This window comes from Ips typographus, unplaced genomic scaffold (genome assembly GCF_016097725.1).
Source record: "Ips typographus isolate SLU unplaced genomic scaffold, UJ_Ityp_2.0 IpsContig107, whole genome shotgun sequence".
NCBI classification, from domain to species: Eukaryota; Metazoa; Arthropoda; class Insecta; order Coleoptera; family Curculionidae; genus Ips; species Ips typographus.
This window is the reverse complement of record NW_028098533.1, coordinates 63,874-86,572: the sequence shown is the minus strand read 5'-3', so window position 1 is coordinate 86,572 and position 22,699 is coordinate 63,874.

Sequence of the window (22,699 nt, the reverse complement as noted above, 5' to 3'; positions counted from 1 at the left end):
ATTTAAAAGATGCAATAAAAGAAGCACAAGACGAAGAGAATTCTTTTCTAAATGATAGTAACCAAGTTTTTAACATGAGTCATAGGGGTAGAGGAAACAGTAATCGGAATTCTTATAGTGTTGGGATCCTCTTGGAAATGAAACTTGCACAAACACTAAATGACTTTTATTAAAAATACGAATTACAAATGTCGGGGGACCGACCGTACGTAACTTGTCAAAGGACTAGAATGCGTAGAGCTAGCGATAAGGTCGATTTTTATACTACTTGTTATCTGGGAAAATGGGTTATGTGCTCTTGCCGAAAGGGAATCTTATTTGGATTTATTAGTGGCTTTTAAGTGATAAAAGTAATTAAATGGGCAACCAAACCTAATCGACCGAAAAATAGCTTAATTAATATGACAGATTTATGCGACAACTAGTAATAAACAATATTAAAATATTTGGGTAAAGGTTACATTTTAGTAGGGTTTATCGCATTATTCTAAAACTATTAGGAACAGTGTTGAAATTAATTTAATGATAAAAGAAGGCCTACGTGACGGTCCTAACATCTCCCCCTCTAAATGTTTTGCTAATCATCTTTTATTAGCTAAACACGCAAAATTCTATTAATCTAGATACCTATATGGTAAGAAAGAATATAAAGTAAAAATTATAAAGATATAAAATATAAAATATACCTAATATGTATATAAAATTATTTGTGTATAAAGTTCCATAGAATAAAAATAAAATAAAAGTAAAAGGAAGAGGTAAATAAAAGGTAAAAGAGTATACAATGATAATATAAAAGGTAAGGTATATAAATGTGTATAGCAAATAATATAAGAAATAGTAAAGGTTTCCTTTTTTTTTTTTTGTTGAGGATCTACCTTATGATTATAAGATGATTATAGTATAGCCTTTTGCGATAATTACAGTTTAAACGCTTTTCCTCTGAGATTCCTTCGCGCACTTTTTACACTTGAGTCTAGACTTTCACTTAGTTTATCTAGTTCGATGGGCACTTCGTATTCATGATCTTCGGGAGACGTCATCATCAACGATTCCCTCGGGGTTGGAATCGGCGGTCGTTTTTGGATACTCTTCTGTTTCGGATTGATGTATGAATCAGATCCTAAACTGCTATGACTGATGTTGTTATGGCTGTTAATGCACACTAAGGGGTTACAGTTGGAACCACGACACATCCGCGTTAACCAAGAGATTAATGGCCATCGACATTTTCGGCAGCAACACCAGCAAAATGAAAAGATTATTGCAACTGCAGCTATTATTCCAAAGAGAACGTTGTACCATTTGGATTTAACGACATACAGGGGTTGGTTAATCCTTTGAGTTAGCTCATCGTCAAATTGTTGAATTTTACTCTGAGCATGACGTAACTCGTTCAAGTTCAAGTTTGAGAGTCTAATCGGCTCCATTTCTTCTGTTGCTAAGTAGTCTTGTTCCATTATGCAGCAATTGTCTTTGGCGATGTCGATAGTCGGTATATAATTGGAGTAATTTCCGGTCTGATTGGAAGTGGATGTTAATAATGTCGATGTAGTATAGCATTTGCATCTAGGTTGTAACATAAACATTCCAACGCCTTGTAAGCTGATATCATAGACTTGTGGATTAGAGTCGCAATTTATGGTTCCTATGGTATTCTGGCTCACGATGTATAACCACTGGTTGGGTGCCAACGGGTGCCAAATCTCGATTTCCGATTTTATGGTTTTCGTCTCGCATCTGCTGGGTACGTTACGATCCCTTGCCATTTTTAAATCTATTTCGCATGTGGGTCGTTCGTTGACTAGATGTATGACGGCTCTCGTGCAAATAAATTCCATTGATGAACTTTTCTCGCACGTTGACAGATCGTTGAATTCACTGTAGTACGTCCTCGTAGTGCTCAGTAGTAGGTAAGGTATAGAAGGGTTGATATAGGAGTAGACGTTTGGTTGTTTCGTAGGTGCAGGTAGAGGAATTAAATTATATATTTGATAAGTTTCTTTGGTTACAAGTGGAATTTTTATCGCAAAAATTAAAATTTTGTTAACGTATGCTACTGATAGTTTACATAAGTCAAAATACTTATATGAATTATCAAAATCGTGTAAATCATAAGGTAATTCCAAATTTGATATTAATTTTAATTTCGTCAACTCATACCTTAAGTGCCTTGGGGTAATTATGTTTGGGTGCAATATATTTTGCCTTGAAAATAAGATTGATGCTATCATTACGTCAAATTCTTCGTTTAGTTCATTGCATAATTGACTAATTAAGTTGAGATGATCAGTAACCGTTTGACTGTAAGTTAAGGAGTTGATTCTTTTTACAGTATTTTTAGAAAAATTATTGAATTTTAACATATTTTCATTAAGTCTTTGTTCGTTAAATTGGAGAGTAGATGCAGTTTTATTATAATCACTAATTGCGTCAGACATTACATGAACTTGTTGTTTCATCAATAACTGCATGTCGTGATTTTGTTGAGCGACGGCTTCAATGGCTTCTGTGTAAAATTTTGCATCATCGGCATCAGGAGTTCCAAAAAGCCATTTGATAGCATATGAAACACCGTCGAATAATCCGCGTCTAAACCTTTTGACGTCATTGTGACCAGTAAGGTGGCAAATCGAATCGAATTTATCATTTAGTTTATCAATATGATGCTCTATAAGTTCTAATGATTCTTTACAAGCGAATTTTAGGTTACTGCTTTGGTCTTTAGTTTTATTATTTCTTTTACTATCAATTTTGAATTTTTGGCACAATGGTAGAGATGCAGTGTACATGTAACCAATTAGATTGAATTTTTGTTCATAAAGACTTATATTAGTATAGGACAACAGAGTATATGAGTCAAGTGATATTCTTGCGTTACCAATGTGATGGAAAAATATACCTGCCGAAGCATTTAAGGGTTGGATGGAATATGGTTTTGGATCGTCACAAAGGACAACACGTAGGAGACTAAGCGCGATCAATAGTATCATTTTGATCATCTGAAAAGAAAGGTTTCAGAAGATTATGATGATAAGTTGCTGTTTTATTATTATTTAAAAGTATTTTTACAGTTTGATTATCGTAAACTTCTATTACTTTAAATGGTCCTTTGAAATTTGGAAGTAATTTCTTATTCATTCCTTGTTTTACTGAATGATTCTGAACATACACATAATCACCTTTATTAAATTTATGAATTTTGATCTTTTTGTCATAATGTGTCTTCGATTGTTGTTTTGATTTTAAGATGTTTTCTCTTGCAATTTCGAAACTTTTATTCATTTTTAATTTAAGGTTATTGTAGTAATCATCATAGGTATACTTAAATTCTGGTTTGGAATTTAATGAATTTGGAATACGAGCTTTATGACCAAAAAGTAGTTCAAAAGGTGTGTAATTAGTGGTTTTGTGGAAATGTGTGTTGTAAGTCAACATTGCTAATGGTACATATTCGTCCCAATCGTTTTGTTGCGAATTTATGTAATGTTTGAGATACTCTTTAAGAGTTTGATGTGAGCGTTCTAAAGCTCCATTGGTTTGAGGGTGATATGGGCTTGATAAAATATGCTTGACTTTAAATAGTTTGTTGACGTCTTTGATTAAAGCAGAGGTAAAATCTGAACCATTGTCTGTGAGAATAGTTTCGGGAATACCAAATTGACAAATAAACTTAAGAAATTGATCTGCGATAGTTCTGGATTCGTGGTTTGGGATAGGTATAGCGTAAGAATACTTTGTTAAGTCATCTTGCATAGTAAGTATAAATCTATTTCCATATTCGGTTATCGGTAAGGGTCCTACTATATCAAGGGCTAAACGTTGAAAAGGTCTTTCACTTGTCGTAGTAATTTCCATTGGTGCTTTAGGATTTTGTTCTTGAATTTTATTTTTTTGGCAAGAAGTGCAATTTTTTACAAAATTACGAATATCAGATTTCATATTAGTCCATTTATAATTTTCTTTTATTCTTGTATAAGTCCTTCTAAAGCCTGAATGTCCAGCGATTGCTGATTCGTGATTTTCTTTGAGAATTTGATTGATTTCACTTTTATTTTGGGGTTTTATTTTCGGCCTGTTGATAAGGATTACATCGATTTCATGTTTTGTAAATAAAAATTCAAGAAGCTCGCAAAATAGATCTTGCTTTAAATTAGTAGATCTTTCTGTAGGATTTTTAATATAAATTTTGAATGTTTTTGATTCCAATAATTTAGTACGTAAATTTTGAAGAGAATAAAATAAATCATTGTATGTCAACTTATCAAAATGGTTTAAACTGCTAAAAATTAAATAAGTTTTTTGATTCGATTTATTTGTTAAGCTTTTGACATCGTATAAATTTATTTCGTCGGGATTTAATTTATTTATGTCTTGATGAGCGATTAAATTAGAGAAACAAGTATTGTTTTCGTCTAAATCTTTGGAGAAAAAGAGAGCATTAGGGTAGCATTTGAAAATGTCTTCTCGTATTATTTCTATGTTAGGTAGATCTTGATTTTCATAATGAAATTTTGTAAAATCGCTATATGATTCCGTAGAAATTGGATAACAAGATTTAATCAAGTTGATAGCAATTGGATTACGAGATAAAGCATCAACATTTGAGTTAACTCCACCTGGTTTATATTGGATTTCGTAACTATATTCCTCAAGTTTGAGTCGCCATCGAAGAAGTCTACTGCTTGGATTTTTGCAATTGAAAAGCCATGTAAGTGGACGATGGTCGGTGAGATTTAAGAATTTTCTACCATACAAATAAGGACGGAAATGTTGGACAGCCCAGACAATAGCTGTAAGTTCTTTTTCAATTGTCGAATAATTACATTCAGCTTTATTCAAAGTTCTTGAAGCATATATATATATGCTATTGGAAGATCCTTGCCAATTTCGCCTTGAGAAAGAATTGCGCCAATTGCATAATTGGAGGCATCGGTTGTCAAGATGAAATCTCTATTGAAGTCGGGATATTGAAGTATCGGAGTAGTTGAGAGAATATTTTTAAAGTACTCGAATGAACTTTCTTGTTCAGAAGACCAAACAAAAGGGGTATCTTTCTTTAACAGATTAGTTAAGGGTTTCGCATGTTTGGAGAAGTCTTTAATAAATCGTCGGTAATATCCGATAAGACCTAGAAATTGTTTGATTTGTTTAGGGTTTCCTGGACGTGGATATTGTTGAATAGAAGAAATTTTATTAGGGTTTGGAGAAACGCCATGTTCACTTATAATGTGACCCAAATAAGCTACTTCTCGTCGCATGAATTCACATTTATCGGGTTGAAGGAGAAGTCGATTCGTACGAAAACGTTCGAAAACTTTTTCTAATTTCTTGGAATGTTCTTCGAGTGAACTAGCAAAAATGACAACATCGTCAAGATAAACAAAACATTGCAAACCTTGGAGACCTGTAAGACAAGCGTTCATTAACCTTTGAAAGGTACTAGGGGCATTTTTTAGACCAAAAGGCATACGGAGGTATTCGTAATGACCACTAGGAGTCGAAAAAGCAGTTTTTGGAATATCCTTTTCACTCATTTGAATTTGATGAAATCCGGAAGCTAAATCGAGGGTTGTGAAATACTTTGAATGACCCAATTGATCGAGAATATCTTCGATATTCGGTAGAGGATGAGCGTCACCAATAGTTACTTCGTTTAATTTTCTATAATCGACTACAATTCGCCATTTTTGTTCACCTGAGGCATCTAATTTTTTAGGAACAATCCATAATGGACTATTATAAGGTGAAACTGATTCTCGAATGATTCCTTGTTTTAGCATTTTGGAAATTTGTTTGTCTAATTCTTTTTTATGTACTTCAGGAAATCTGTAAATTTTCGAGGTTATTGGAGTAGGATTTGTAACGTTAATTTCATGTTTTAGAACATCTGTACACGTTAATTTATCACTAGGTAAGAAAAATATCTCGTTATATTTTGAACATATTTCTAAAACTGTATATTTTTCTTCTGGATTTAAGTGATCTAATCTGAGATTTTGTTCTAAAATTTTAAGTCTTTCTGAGATTGGAAGTACTAAGTCGTTAGATACTGAATAGCTGAATATAAATGAAGAATTTTCTTGAAAGGGTTCGAGAGTGAGACTAATTTCGTTAATGCGAATTTTCTTATCAGTCATATTTAGGATAGTAGTAATTGCTTTTCCATTTTTCACTGAGAGTAAAGCTTTTGCTAAATAAACTCCTTTAGTTATTTCAATTTCAGGACAAATACCCATTTCTACTTTATTTTGGACAGATATGGAAATCACGGTTTCACTTCTAGGTTGTAAATAAGTATAATTTAAATCTGCATCACCATAGTTCGTTGAATCGGAAATTTTTATTGGTTTACTTAGACATTTTAGATTAAGTTCAAGATTATTTAAATCAATTAAAGCTCCATTTGGAGATAGGAAATCATTTCCTATGATCCCGTCGAAGGGAATATTAGAATTTGGATCGCTAACAACATGGAATTTTATTTTTAAGACTTCATTATTTATTAATGAAAGGTTTAATAGACAGCTTCCAGCTGTATTGATGGGCATGTTGGCTCCTAGGCCTTTTAGGACAATTTTATCATTATGATCGATTTTATAATCGATGTGTTGTATTTTAGCAATTTTTATAAGAGACACGGACGCACCGGTGTCTATTAGAAATCTGAATGGAAATCCATTAATTAAACAAGAGAGATAATAGTGATTATCTCGAATGGTACCCTCTTCAGAATAATTATTAAGAATCGCATAGGTAAAAATTGAGTTCCGCGAATATCTCATACCGGAGGCTTGGATATCATTGTCGCTAGAATCATTTTCACTATGGATTATAGAATAATTCGACTGACCTCTTTTTGAGTATAGTGAATTATTATTGATGCCCTTTTTAAAATTTAGATTTGCACGACCTCCTGTGGAGTATGGCAAATATTGATGGTCGTCGATTAGTAAATTTGTATTTGAATTAGTAGAATCGACGCCGATTTGATTTACGCCCAATCCCAAGAAACGACGTTGTTCTGAGGGGCTTCCCCGTTTAAAGGACTGGTTGAGACAGCAGAGACATTTGCTGTATGGTTGTTGCGATTTTCATTGAATTGATTCTGATTGCGTTTCTGTCTTTTATAACATTCCGATATTAAATGACCATTCTTTTTACAATACTTGCAAAATTTTTGAGCACGATTTTCACTTTGAGCTGTTGAGTTCGGAGGAGAGACCTTTTGATTTACTTGGATATTTTTTGGTTTATTCCTGTTTTTGAAACAATCGCGAGTATTGTGGGATTTAGTTTTACAAACAGAGCAATATTTATTTTATCGCTCTTTCTTCCTCTAGAGCTGAGTTAAGAGCTTCGGAAAGAGTTGTTGGTTCTTTGCTTCTAAGAAAACGCGAAATTTCAGGAGAACTGTGTAAAATAAATCGTTGTAATGATAACTCTTTAATTGTTTGGACTCGACCACATTTTTCATTTTCATTTTGAAAACTGAGAGAGTTTAATAAACGAGTACAAAGTCGATCTATACGATTGTAAAAGCTTAAAACATTTTCATGACCTTGTTTGATAGTGTTTAATTCCTCCATTAATTGAGTATAATGTTTTTTATCCGAATATAATTGCAAAAGAAGAGATTTAAGTTCGTCCCAATTAGAAATGTCTTTGTCTCTCATCTGAGCTCTTGCGCTTCCAGTGATTTTTGAAATGACAAATGCCATAAGTTGCTCACTTTGGGTTTCATTAGCAAATTTAAAAGCACTATTACAATTTGCAATAAATTCATGTAGTTCAGATCGATTGCCGTCAAAAGATTTAGTTATTAAAGAGCACAAAAAGGTTAGAGAACAACTTGGTTCATTGCGGTTTACTGACTCATGTTGCTCAAACTCATGAGAATCGATACTAGAATTTGGTGTAATTTCGTTAGGCATTTTTTATTAAGGTTAAATCAAAGTCGAAAGGCACAAAAAGAATGAATTGAATTAGAAAAAAAAAAAAAAAAAAAAAAAAAAATAAAAAAAATTATTGAAATTTATAGAGAGATAAATATCATTCAACTGAAGGATGGTTTCATTGTTTCAGATTTGTGTAATGTTTTTAATTAACTTCTAAATAAGTATTGGTTAATTTGTTACCACGTACTTTGTTATATTAGCAAATAAAAAATTAAATTAAAATGGAGTTTTTTTAAAAAAGTACAGAAATAAAAAAGGGTAAAAAATAATGTAAAACAAAATGCATAAAATTTCCATTATTCCACTTTAAAAAGTCAGCAGGTTATTAAATTTTGCTTTCGTTCCTAAGTAACAACACCGCATATGCATATTTTAAGTACTTGCAGTGTTTTTGCTACGCATTTTCAACCATAACTGGTGTTCCCATTCCTAGTATTTGCAGATTTAGGTAGAAAAATCAAAGAAAAATTATCTCTGTCATCAGTGTTTTGTTTTTGATAACATAATTAAAATGTACCACAAAAACTGTCCCCCGGTTATCATTAGGAACAGTTTAGGAAACGCTTAAACTTTAAATATCAATTTATTCAAAATGTCACTTAATGTAGATGCGATGCTTTTACTTAGGACGGCAGTATAATAAAGGCTATTTAGTTAAAAACAGCAGAAAAAAAAATAAAGCTTTGAATTTCTTTTACCAATTTTATAAATCATTATGTTTTCTTGGTTTTTGGTCAACTTTTCAGGCCAATTCACAATGAAACAGCATTCAAGTCAAAATTTTTTCTTTAATGTGAACGTTTCGGAGTTTATTTAAATCCTTCTTCAACACAAGATTACGGGTGAATAATAGCTAGACGGTTGTACATTTCAATAAAAAAACAATAAAAAGCTTTTTATAAATAGACTTACCTATCGATAAAAAGCAGCCCACACACACACACACAAAAGTGACAACCAAATTTCGACCATGTAGGAGCTAAGTATGACATCATATTAATTTTAATTATTTTTAAATAATTTATTTTGAGGGGTTATATTTTAAATATTTTGGCCATATTGTCAGTAGCCTTGAAAATAAGCAGGCCCAAACTGAGCAGTCTATTTGTTGGAACCAAAATTTGTTTATATTAACAACATTCCTGAAATAAAACCTGAAACGCTCTGTCTACCCCTCCACATTGGCGTCAATTAATTATACCAGAATACATTTTACATACAGGATGGCGCAAAAGTCCCATATTGTTGTTATTTCTGGTTTTTCTAAAAAACATCGTTATATTAAATTTAATCAGGATCATTTGGTCTACAGCATAAAAATACTTCCGACTTTACAGGGGGTTGAGTAAGTGCGGGGCAAACAAATTTTTGTTTTTTAAATAAAACACCCCCTATATTTTTGCATATTGGTACTCCATGTAAAATTCTGAATCTGAATCAGTTTTCAGCTCTCCATAAACTGGTGGCGTTATTAAACAAAATAATCGAATTAAGGGCAAAACATTAGAATTTGTTATCGGCAATAATTGCATTATTACTTGTAATAAAGTGATCAAAATCGGCCGAAGGGGAGTCAAACATGTAAGTAAAGGCTTAAATAGGCTTATAAAATGTTGCGTCATACAAGGTGTTTTATACATAAAGCTAAAGTTAAGAAATTTCTAAGTGTGTTTAATCGATTTTTTCAAATAGAACACCCTGTATCTAAGCATTGCATCTTATACTCCTACCAATTTTTTTCAAATTTCATTAAGATGTCTCTATGTCTATCTTCACTAGTTTGGAGGCTATTTTAATTTTTCTGAATTATTGCCTAAAAAACGCGTAAAAATAAATAAATAAAATTAAATATTACTTTCGAAGTTGGCCATGATCACGTTATATGACTATGAAAAAATATATATATAATATTTATATCTAATAATCTTTATTTTCAATAGAAAAAAGGCTATCGACCACTTGGTCTTTCCGCCTATGTTTACAGTGGGACTTTTTTGTAGTTATAGTACACATGTTAACTTATTTCTAATTCTTTACAAAAAAAAAGTAGTCCTAGTTAAAGTGCTCTAGTAGGGTGGCAGTGGGAAAGTGGTAACGGGATTGTCTGGTTTGTCTTGTTATGCACAGTGGATTTATTATTGTCTAGTTGTTTGGATTATTTTTCCATTTGTTTTGTAGTTGTATAAGTCTGTTATTTTGGTCCTGTTTGTACGTTCGTACAGGAGTTGGTTGTATGGGTTGGGTAGTGGGTTTTCTGGGTGTCTTATTTTGGTTATTAGTCTTAGAGCAGTCTGTTCCGTAGTCTGAGTATATCTTTTAGTTTTTTCAGTAGCGTTTGCTCTAAGTGTCCGTAGTATAGAACTGGTCTACAGATCGATTTGTATATTTGTATGCCTGATTTCGTGCTGATAACTTTGTTTTGTATGTCAATGATCTAAAGTGTTTTGTCCGTTTAATAGTTTCAGTTCTTGCATTTTTTAAGTGTTTTGTAAATTTTAGTTTTTGGTCCAGTATTAGTAGTATTTAAGTAGTAGTATTAAAGTATTTTACGTCATGTTTTTTGTTCAGTTATGTGGCCGTCCGCGGTTATGTTTGGGGAGTAGTCTTTGATCTTATGATTTGGTAGTAAAAGTTGGTTTTTAGTTGGGGGTCAGTCTCCATCTGTAGAACCATGTCATAGTATCGTCAGTAAGTGATTGTAGTTTTGACACTGCTTTTGACGTAGTTTTGTCGTGTACTATAAGTGCAGTGTCGTCTGCGTATTGTAATATGTATGTGGTTTTGTCAAATTGATTTTTGTCCTGCTTGTTGAGATTGTATATGTCGTGGCAGTGTAGGTTGTAAAGTAAAGGTGAGAGGGGTGATTCTTGGGGTAGTCCTTGTTCAGGACTGAAAGGAAAAGAATGTGTGTTGTCTATTCGGACGTGCAGTTGTCTATTTACTAGTAAATTTCTGATTGTGTAAAGTAGTAGTAGAGTTCGTTAAGTTTTCTTTTTAAATCATTGTCTTGTGTGTGCGTGTATAGTCTGTGTTCTCTTTTTCGTTTGAATAGTCTCAGTATACATTTTTGCAGGGTATGTTGGTAGAAAGTGTTTTTTACCCGTGGAGAAAACTTTTCTACGGCCAATGTCAATTGTTCTTGTAAGTTTTCTATGGAAGGTATGAAAAAATAATAATAAAAAATATTGTAATTATTATAAAAAAATAAGTGAAAGTTGTACTTAGACATATGTTATATTATTTAATATTTTTACCATACAAGGTTTATTAATGACAAACTCTTTCCGACTTATCAATTTAAATAATTTTTCTTCAAAAGTAACGTAAATTAATTTAATTTTTTTCAAATTTTTGAATGTAACCCTGTGTGTTTAGTTCTCCTAAAGTGTTTGAAATTTTAATTTTGATCAATTATTGTTAAGTGATCATTACCTATTTCCTTTAGTTTTGGCTTACTTAGTGCAATATTGCAAAATAAAACATGCTGGGGTGTCTATTGATGAAAAAAATTTAATTTATTAAAACACTGAACTGACAGCTAAATCGATAATAAATTTGATATTTAAATGCTGTCAGTGAGTTTCACGGCACTCTAGAAATTTTAAGCTACTTATTCTTACGCGTTTTTAGATGATAATTCAGAAAAATTAAAATAGCGCCAAAACAAGCGAAGATAGGTATAAGGATATCATAATGAAAGTTGAAGAGAATTGACAGGAGAATAAAATGCGACCCTTAAATACAGGTCGTTCCATTTAAAAAATCGATTTAACTAATTTTGAAATTTTCTAACTTTCGGGGCCAAATTGGACGCATTTAAATGGGAAGTGCTCTTATTAATAGAAATAGACGAAAACTTTATTTTAGACACGGTTTTTAAGCTACGCACATAAAAATTGTTTTTTTTTTAATGGAACACCCTGTATATTATTTCATTTTTGAAAAGATCTTAAAATTACCATTCTTGATATTTAAAATTTATTTCTTTCTAACGATTTTTGTATGCGTATCTCAAAAACCGTGTATAATAGAAAAAAACTATTTACACTACTGAATTCTACGCGAAAAGTTGGTGTAGAAATATATTTTAGAAATACAAATCAGTGCACCTGGAAGTTTTGAAGAAAAGTACGAATTCTGAGAAGCACCCTATATCTGTCAAACGGTAACAGATATTAACCAACGGTTTTCGTCATTAAGTTTTGTATCAAATTTCAGCTTCAGACACCGACATCAGTTTTTGTCTATCTCTATTAATAAGAGCACTTTACAGTTAAATACGTCGAATTTGGCCCACACTGTACAAAACACCTTGTATGACGCAATATTTTCTAAGCCTATTTGAGCTTTTACTTACATTTTCGACTTCCCTTAGGCTAATTTTGATTACTATACAGTGCGTTTTTTTTAACATGCAACATAGGATTTTACGTGTTAAATTTTTAACCCCTTGTTATTTTCGAACTACAGGTCTAAATCTTGACGGGTGTATCTTTAGTACCCTGAAGCTTAAGTAAGTTTACCAATTCGGTCTAAAAAGTGAATAAAAACTCTCAAAAAATCATCTTTTTTCGAAAAGATTTTATCTTTCCATACTGCCTGTATGTATGCTAGGTGCTTGTTGTTTTTGATACTTGCAGGGCAGGTACCAGGTAAAATTTGGTGTAGAAAGTAAAACAGGGTGGTCAAAATGCGAATATTAACTTTATATGAAGAATTAAGTACAGAAGTAATTTTTTAAATAAATTGTTCAAAGTGACCTCCGTTTGAAACCAAACAGTATCCCAAACGATCGTTACATGCCTTTTTGACGTTATAAATAAATATGTCACTCTACCTGCTACCTGCCCTGCCAGTATCAAAAACAACAAGTACCTACCATGCATACAGGGAGCATGGAAAGATAAAATCTTTTCGAAAAAAGATGATTTTTCGTTAGTTTTTAAACACTTTTTAGACCGAATTGGTAAACTTACTTAACCTGCAGGGTACTAAACACACACCTGTCAAGTTTTACACTTGTAGTTCCAAAACAACATGGTTTAACATGGGCTTAAAAATTTAACACGTAAAATCCTATGTTGCGCGTTAAAAAAAACGCACTGTATTACAAGTCATTAGACAATTAATGCAGATAAAGATAAAGATTTATGTTTTACCCCTAATTTCATAATTTTGTTAAATAAGTTGGCAACGCCGCCACTTTATGCAAATCTGAAAACTGATTCAGATGCAGAATTTTACAAGGAATCCAAATATTCAAAAATATATGGGGTGTTTTATTTAAAAAACAAAAAACATTTTTGCCCCGCCCTTACGCAACATCCTGTATAGTCGAAAGTATTTCTATGTTGTACACCAAATGATTCTGGTAAACTTTTACATAAAGTCTTTTTTTCGAAAAATCAAAAGCAACAACAATATGGGACTTTGGCACACTATTGCGCCACCACAAAACCGTTTTTCCATGTTAATCTCCTATGTCCAGGGTGCTCTTGGACACCTGGTATATTTAACGGCTTTCACTTACTTCCTACTGGAGCACATGCAGGTCGCCATGCATTAATAAAATGTCTAATCATGTAAAAAAATATTATCTGTGGAATGAATTAAGGAAAGATGTAGAAGAATTTATACGGAATTTTGATGATTGTAAACGTTATAAACAGTTGATTTCACATACCGAACCAATGACAATAACATCTATGGCGTCTTCGGCGTTTTAGAGAATATCTTTGGATTTAGTTGGCCAATGCAGCCGGACCCTTGGTTATAATAAATTTATTTATCGCAGTTCGGAATAATTAAGCGGGTGTTTTGCGATGCCACTCTCGAAGATTACGGAGCCAAGATGTTCTTTTTCGTCGTGGACCTCTATTTCCGGCAACAAGGAGGTGATATTTTTCTAGGTGCCTCATCACCTGGCCGAAGTATTCGTGTTTTCGGCTTTTATATCCTTACTATTAACTGCGACCTTAGCAAGTTTGTGGAATGATATGCCTTATGAAATAAAGAGATCGAAACTAGCACTCCAGTTTTTGTCGAACAGTTTATTTTGAGACATTGTATTTCTGATGAGGTTATCTCCCACCAAGGTACTGAATTTTTATCTAGCATATTTCGAGAAAGCTGTCAGCTGTTAGGAATTAAAACTTTAAATTCTACAGCATATCCTAACCAAACCCTAGGTTAGCTCGAAAACACGCATGCAAATGCAAATTTCAAAAAATCCAGACACTTCTTGTTCATGGCTGTTCATACATCAACAAAATAAAGACCTTATGAATTAGTTTTTGAGAAAACAGCCAAATTACCATCCAATTTACTAAACAACATCAAATTAACATCATTTTGTTTAAGTAACAACTATTGTTATGACTACTAGGTATGTACAGGGTGCTGCATTTTCGATGGTTTTACGGGGTACAGAGAAAACGGTAATAGATAGACAAAAAGTAGCATACGTGTTCCGATCTATTTTTCCGAGCTGAGATGACTGGCGAAGAGTGGGCTGCGCAAACTTCTTTTGTTTCAAAGATACGGGAGGCTTTTGAAAATTGGTCATTTTGGAACCTCCTCTATATTTCATTTGCTATTAAAGTTATCAAAAAAGGAAAAACGGTTTCCGGTAGAAGTTTTGACGTAGAATCCAATGGCGTAGTCAGTTTTTTTCTATTACGTTTAGTTTCTGACATATGACAGTAAGTTATATTTTTTTAAATGGAACACCGTATATATTTTTAGTTCATTTAATTATGTTGACTTTTACTTTTTAAACGGTGTAACTATTAGTAATAAAACATTAAAAACTAATCAAGTCAAAATGCCTGAATTCAAAGCTGAATACTTGAACTGCATTCCTACATTTGATGGCAAACCTAATGATCTCCAAAGATATCTAGCAGTTTGTCAAAGTGTGATTGATGCATTCTATAAACCTAATCAACCCAATGATTTTCAAAATATTTACCTACTAAATTGTATTATTGGTAAATTAACAGGAAATGCAAAATTAGTATTAGGAACCCAAAATGTGACAACATGGGACGAACTTAAACATATTTTGAATAGGAATTTTGCGGACCAAAGGGATGAGGCCTGTTTAAATCGAGATTTAGTCATGCTTCGTCAACAAAATAATGAAAAACCAAGTCTGTTTTATGACAGAATTTTGCATATCCTAAATTTACTTTGCTGTTATATTAATGTACATGAGGATAGTGATGCTGCAAAACAATTAAAATTTAACCTTTATAACGAACTAGCTTTAAAAACATTTCTCTCGGGACTTAAAGAACCGTTAGGAACCAGAATACGTTGTATGCGTCCAAGAGATCTACCACAAGCTCTTCAATTCGTAACTGAAGAATATAACACCCACTATTTCCAAAACACTAATAAACTACCTACACAATCGGCAGTAAGACAACAATCACCAACACAAAATTTTAAACCATTTCAAAATCAATTTATGCCTCAAATGCCCCAATACAGACCAAACTTTAGTAATTCATATAATCCTCAAACACCTAATAATTTCTTTAGGCAAGGACCTCAGTTTCCTTCACAACCGATTCCAATTAGACCTGACTACTCTAAACTTAGACAACATTTTCCAACTAATTCGCAAGTTTTTAAACCTAGACAGGGTAACAACGTTTTCCGCCCTAATCAAAATAAGTCCCTTCCAAATCCAACTCCGATGAATGCTGACGCAAATTTTTAGGTACCAGGCCCCAGCAACCAAGAAACATAATACCTGAACCTGAAATAATACCCTTTAATAACGTTAACACAAGTGAACTCTCATATATTATCTTCCCAGAGCATAACTTAAAATTCTTAATAGATTCGGGTTCCACAAAATCATTCATTGATCCCTATGTAGCCAAAAAGTATTTTTCAAGTTGCATATCATTTGACCCTTTTGTAGTTTCAACTGTATTCCAACAATCATCTCATCAGCATAGTCCAGTCATACCCGCTTCCAAAATTTTCAAATTACCTAATCCCCAATTTCTCAATTTTTATCTCTTTAAATTTCACAATGTTTTTAACGGTTTGATAGGCATTGATAATTTGAAATCTTTACAAGCAAACATCGATTATAAAACGGGATTCTTAAATACACCTTATGCCAATATCAAATTACAGTTTCATGAAACAAAAATGCAAGTAAACAATATTACTGTTGCTCCTCGTGCACAACAAGTTGTTCGAATTAAAACAAGTGTTCAAGATGGTGAAATAATAATACCATATCAAAAACTGCATAATTGTGAAATTCCAAACTGTATTAAAGTAGCTAACAACGGTTATGCGATAACCACGATAACAAATAACACTTGTAACCCTGTAACTCTAGATCTTTCAGAGCCTTTGATGTTGAAAAATATGACACCAAATATGACCAACTAATTGATAGTAATTTGCATAATTTTGAGAATGGCAGCGACATACAGAAACAATTCGACCCCTCACAGATAAGAACCGATCATCTTAATTCGGAAGAAAAACAAAAAATTTTAAACTTGTGCAAAGAATTTTCCGATATTTTCTACTATGAGGGAATGCCACTAACTTTTACAAGCAACATTAAGCATGCAATTAATACGAGTGATGAACTACCTGTGTATGCAAAGTCATATAGGTATACATTTATACATAAAGCAGAAGTAGAAAGTCAAATAAACAAGATGTTAAAACAAAATATAATTCGCCCAAGTAATTCACCTTGGTCAGCACCTATCTGGGTTGTACCCAAAAAGGCTGATGCATCGGGAAAACAAAAATAGCGTGTTTGTGTTGACTTTCGGAAGCTAAATGAAAAAACAGTGGACGATAAATACCCCCTTCCGAATATTACTGATTTACTCGATAAACTTGGCAAGTGTCAATATTTCACTACTCTAGACCTTGCAAGTGGTTTCCACCAAATTGAGATGGAGGAAAGGGATATTCCAAAAACAGCATTTAGTACTAAACAAGGACATTTCGAGTACATGCGAATGCCGTTTGGACTAAAAAACGCTCCGGCGACATTTCAAAGAGTCATGGATAACATCCTCCGAGGAATCCAAAATGAAAAATGTTTAGTTTACTTAGACGATATCATTATATTTTCCACTTCTCTACAAGAACACCTAGAGCGACTTAGATCAGTATTTCAGAGACTTCGTGAATCTAATTTTAAAATCCAGTTAGATAAGAGCGAGTTCTTACGTCGAAGTGGCATATCTAGGACATGTAGTAACACCCGATGGCGTTAAACCTAATCCCGATAAGATACAAGCGATTAGAAACTACCCCCTACCTACGACAACAAAACAAATCAAAGGATTTTTAGGCTTGCTTGGATATTATAGGAAATTTATCAATAATTTCGCCAAACTAACAAAACCACTTACTAAATGCCTAAAAAAGGGTGCAAAAATAGAACACAATCAAGAATTTGTTGACTGTTTTGAAACATGCAAAACTTTGCTTATGAACGAACCAATTCTCCAGTACCCAGACTTTACAAAATCTTTTAATTTGACATGTGACGCAAGCAATGTTGCTTTAGGAGCAGTACTTTCCCAAGGCACTATAGGACAAGATAGACCTGTAGCGTATGCTTCAAGAACACTGAATGAGTCAGAACAAAATTACTCAACGATTGAAAAAGAATGTCTTTGTCTCGTATGGGCTACCAAATATTTCAGACCGTACTTGTTTGGCAGAAAATTCAATATAATTACGGATCATAAACCCCTTCAGTGGTTGTTTAGTTTAAAAGATCCAAATTCAAAATTATTACGCTGGCGCATAAAACTTGATGAATTCGATTATAATATCACATACAAAAAAGGAAAATTGAACACCAATGCCGACGCCCTTAGCCGAATAGAACTACACATTAAAGAAACGGACAACTTTCAAAACTTAGTTGAATATATGAACGAATTCAACAAAAGTCTAGAAAAACCCGACAACAAGGATGCTGATGACCCGAATGACGACCCGGATGAAAACATAGATCAGATGTCAACAGTAGTGCAACCTGACCTAGACCAACACAATTTGCCTGAGGAAACAGCAGAGGACGATGACCAAACAGTACACACTAATAGAGATCAAGATCCGATAGTAGGTGTCCCAATTATAGAATCAGCTGTTAATTACGGCGCCAATCAAATAATAATCACACGAGTACGTCATTCACCAGCAAACACTAAAACAGTTATCATGTTTGAGAAAAAACGTCGATTTCACGTTCAATTATCCGAAGATAATTTCGAAGCTGACATAATGAAATTCATTAAGGAGAATATTGTACCGGGAAAATTGTACCCGATTTATTTTGATGATCCAAATGTGTATGAACCTTTCAGTGACGTAATTAGTAGAAACTTCAGATGGCCCTCCTTAAAGTTTAAGCGATGTACTATAAAACTCATAGACGTAATTAATAATGATGACGTAAAAGCAGTGATCAAAAATTATCATGAAGGCAAAACCAACCACAGAGGTATCGACGAAACAGAACAACGAATAAAAATGAGATACTACTGGCCCAACCTAAAAAATTCTATTCAGTCTTACATCAACGAATGTGAAGTATGTCAAAAAAGTAAGTACGAACGTCACCCAATTAAAATGGAAATGAATATCACTCCCACAGCATCCAAACCATTTGAAATCATTCATCTAGATACATACACACTAGACAAAACTAAATTTCTAACTATCATTGACAGCTTTTCTAAATACGCTCAAGCGTATCCGTTGCATTCACTAGCAGCCACAGAAATAGCTGAAAACTTAATCACATTTTTCTCCCATCATGGAATTCCATCTAAAGTAATTGTAGACAATGGTACTGAATTTAAAAACATAACTGTTACCGAACTTTTACAACTACACAAAATTCAGATACATTTTTGCTCACCACCCACCCCCAATCAAACGGAGTCATCGAACGTTTTCATTCGACATTGACTGAACATATTCGACTCTTAAATAATCAAGGATTTGACAAAACACCTATCATACAAAAAATTAAATATGCTATACTGGCATATAATCACTCGATCCATTCATGTACCAACTTCAAACCTATTGACATTTTAAGTGGTCATATTAACAACGACGACCCTTTTAATATCCAATTTGATCAAATGTTAATGAGTAATTATGTTTCAGAACATAAAGACAGAGTCAAAATATTATATTCAAATATTAATGAAAATTTAATTAATAAAAAGGAGAAAGTTATTGGTAAACTCAATGAAGATAGAGACCCACCGACCTTGTTTACACCAGAAACTCAAACTTATATAAAAAAACATCAACGACAAAAATTAGGCAATACATTTCACCCGCCTACTAATATCGAATTAATCGACCCTATTCGAAAAACTGTGACTACAGTTGCTCAAGGAAAGACCCATATGGACAACCTTAAACGTCCTTTTAGACATAAATATAGTTTTAATAATTAAAATTTAACTATAAGTATTTAATATAAGAAATTAGTTTAAACTCTCGCACTCTAACAAATTGTGTTAAGACAATTAGACGACAACATTGGACTTATACCCGTTAAATTAGGAACTGCAAAAATCACTGACGTAAACACCGTGCATATAAGTAATGATGTAGATGGAAAAACTAGTGAACAACCAATCTTATTTCCTGATTTTGCTGACACTGCTGCATCTCTGCCTGTTCTCAACCTTAGTGTACATCTTAGACAAGTGAAGCTGGATGAACTCCATCAATGGGAAAACGAAATTGTCAATAACCAACCCTCGATGATGTTCTCCGAAGTGTCGACAGTTCCTAGCCTTTGGACAATTCTACCCATCTTACTTTACAAAAAGACCCAGAACACTAACGTAAGGGCCAGGGAATCCATAGATGTTGAACTTCCTCGTCTAGCCTAGAAGTTCATTCTCAACGGGGGAGGAGTTAAGTCACCCTAAAGTGCCGACTATATATTTCTAAGTGCTTAGTATACATTTATAAATGCTTAGCTTGTTGTTTTCTCCTAGATAGTTGCGCTTCCAGTTTGGTTAGAGTTAGTCAGTTGAAGTTAGTTGTAAGATACACTTATTTGTAATTTTTAGTAATTAAATAATTTTTTAAAAAAGCAATCTCGGGTTTTGACTAGTTAACTCATGTAAAAATTAATTTAATAGCATGCTGCATTATGTAAAATTCAATTTTTTCTCCAAACTATTTGATTTCTAGTTTTACCATTATACAACCTTCTACTAAATAGAAATGTTAAAAGCACACATTTTGCTTTGAATATTGTAATCCACAAAATTGGGATACAGGGAATGTTACATTTTGTAATTCGACTTGGTCAGCTGTGTCTCTATTTTGGTGTGAACTTTTACGAGTTGATTTAAACATTGCAACTTTCCTTTGACAATCAATATTATCGATTTCATTTATGTTACTTGTCTGTAAATAAGGATGTAACATTTTCGATTGAATAGGAAAATCGGACTGAAACTTATTAGCAGTTTTTGATTTGCGTTTTTCGGAAACGCAAAACATTGAATCCTTTGTCGTATTTGTATTGATTAATTCATTAACGTCGAATTTACCTATAACAGAATGCTTTAAAATAGGAACTGTTCTAAATCCCTTATTGACAATTTTAATGTATAAATTGTGCCCATTTTGCAAAAATTGTGTGCCTACACACAGATTTCTTGGACATAAATAACTGTCTCTTTTAATAAAAATGCATTTCGTTAAATCAGGCACATTATTCGCGGTTTTCAATCTTAACATTATTTGCGTATTTGGTTTTACAATATATTTTCGAGCAACTTTTAATTTTATTACAGGTTTTACTGTTTTTTTCGACGTCAGAAATTTCTACACCCATTAGAAACTCTTTCTGAACTTGGTTTTTAGATGTAACATCTAAATCAGGTCGATAGAGCTTGACTGTAACTTCATCACCGTTGTTATTCGGGGAAATACTCAAAGTATTTTATTGTAATCAATCATTGCGTTAAAATTCGATAAAAAATTATGTCCCAGAATTAAAGGTTTAGAAAGGTACTAATGCTTCAATGTCCAACTTTATGTTGTTAATTTTTAGAGTTACTTTTGAAGTACCAACTGGGTTAACAGTATAACCTCCTACTGAAGTTAATTCGATTTTCTCTGATGATAAAGAAATGTTAATTATAAGATTTAAATCAATTAAATTTGGTTCAAATTAAATCAATTAAATTTTTGGTTTTCCTGTGTCTAAAATTACATCAAACAAATTGTCTTCGTTATTTATTGAAGCTTTGATTGACAATAAATTGCTATCTTTACTGTTTGTCGAATTTAGAGCAACTTCATCGACACTTAACATTGAGTTTTCACATTTACTAGGATTCTGATGTGTAGAAAAATTCTTATTTTGTCCAAAATTGTAAAAATTGTTGCTACCTCGATTAAAATTTTTACATTTTGATTAACAATTATTTCTGGTATTACTATTTCTTATACCTCGATTTTGATCAAACCTAGAATATTTTTGCTTTTCTCGTGACACATTTTGATAATAGAAATCATTTTTGTTTAACTTGGTCCCTTTGTATTTATTATTTCCACAATAATTGTTGGACTGAAATTCACAATTTTTACAATACTTATTTGGCCAAGTACGATTAGCACCGTATTTGTCAAATTTGTTTTTCAACCGATCATTACGAGACCGAAAATTTATTCCGTCCGAAATGTAAAATTTACTTTGCCGATTCATTTGACTAAATAATACACGCTCTTTAATATCACTTATTTTCAAGACTAGTGGGTTTAAATCACTCAAATTTTTATTATTAGAGCTTAGCAAATAATACATTTCAAAACACGACGGATTTAAACCGTTTTTAAAATAATCTCTAAAAGTTTCAAAAGACATGTCTGGGTTAATTTCATTTGCCAAAGTACGTAAGTCACAATAATAAGTTACTGGATGGTAAGTTAAAATGTAAATAAATATACTTATGTACAGATAATATTTTAAAAAGGTTTTCCAAGAACTCTTCCACAAGCAGAAGCTCTTTGGGAGGTACACAAGTTAGATGTTGTCTTGAATCTCATAGTACCATTTCCTGTTATAATTGACAGGGTCAAAGGCCGATGGGTTCACTTATCTAGTGGAAGAGTGTATAATGAAGGATTTAATTCTCCAAAAGTACCCGTATGTACATATATAATTCAATTTTTGCTAACTTACTAAGCTAATGTTTTGTACATTCAGGGTAAAGATGACATAACTGGAGAGCCCCTCATTCAAAGGGAGGATGATAAGCCTGAAGTGGTTCTAAAAAGACTTCAACAGTATGAACAACTGACTAGACCTGTCATTGAATATTACAGAAAAAAAAAAAATTTACATGAGTTTTCTGGAAATACTTCTAATGAAATTTGGCCTCAGGTTCTTGACTGCTTAGCTACTTACCTTTGCAAATAACAAAAAAGTGAAATTAACTATGAAGTATTTATAAATATTTTAACATAAAATAGTATAGAATTTAGTTATTTTGAAGAGACATATCATGTGGTATAATAAATACAACTTTATAAATATTCTATAAGTAATAAACAATGTTTCCTTATAAATTTAATACATTATTAAAAATTTAGCAATGCCTTTTGTAACCCATAGAGTGTAAATCATTCACAAAAAATGGTTAAATTAAACCTCTTCAAAAGCAATTAGAAAAAAACTGGCAAAC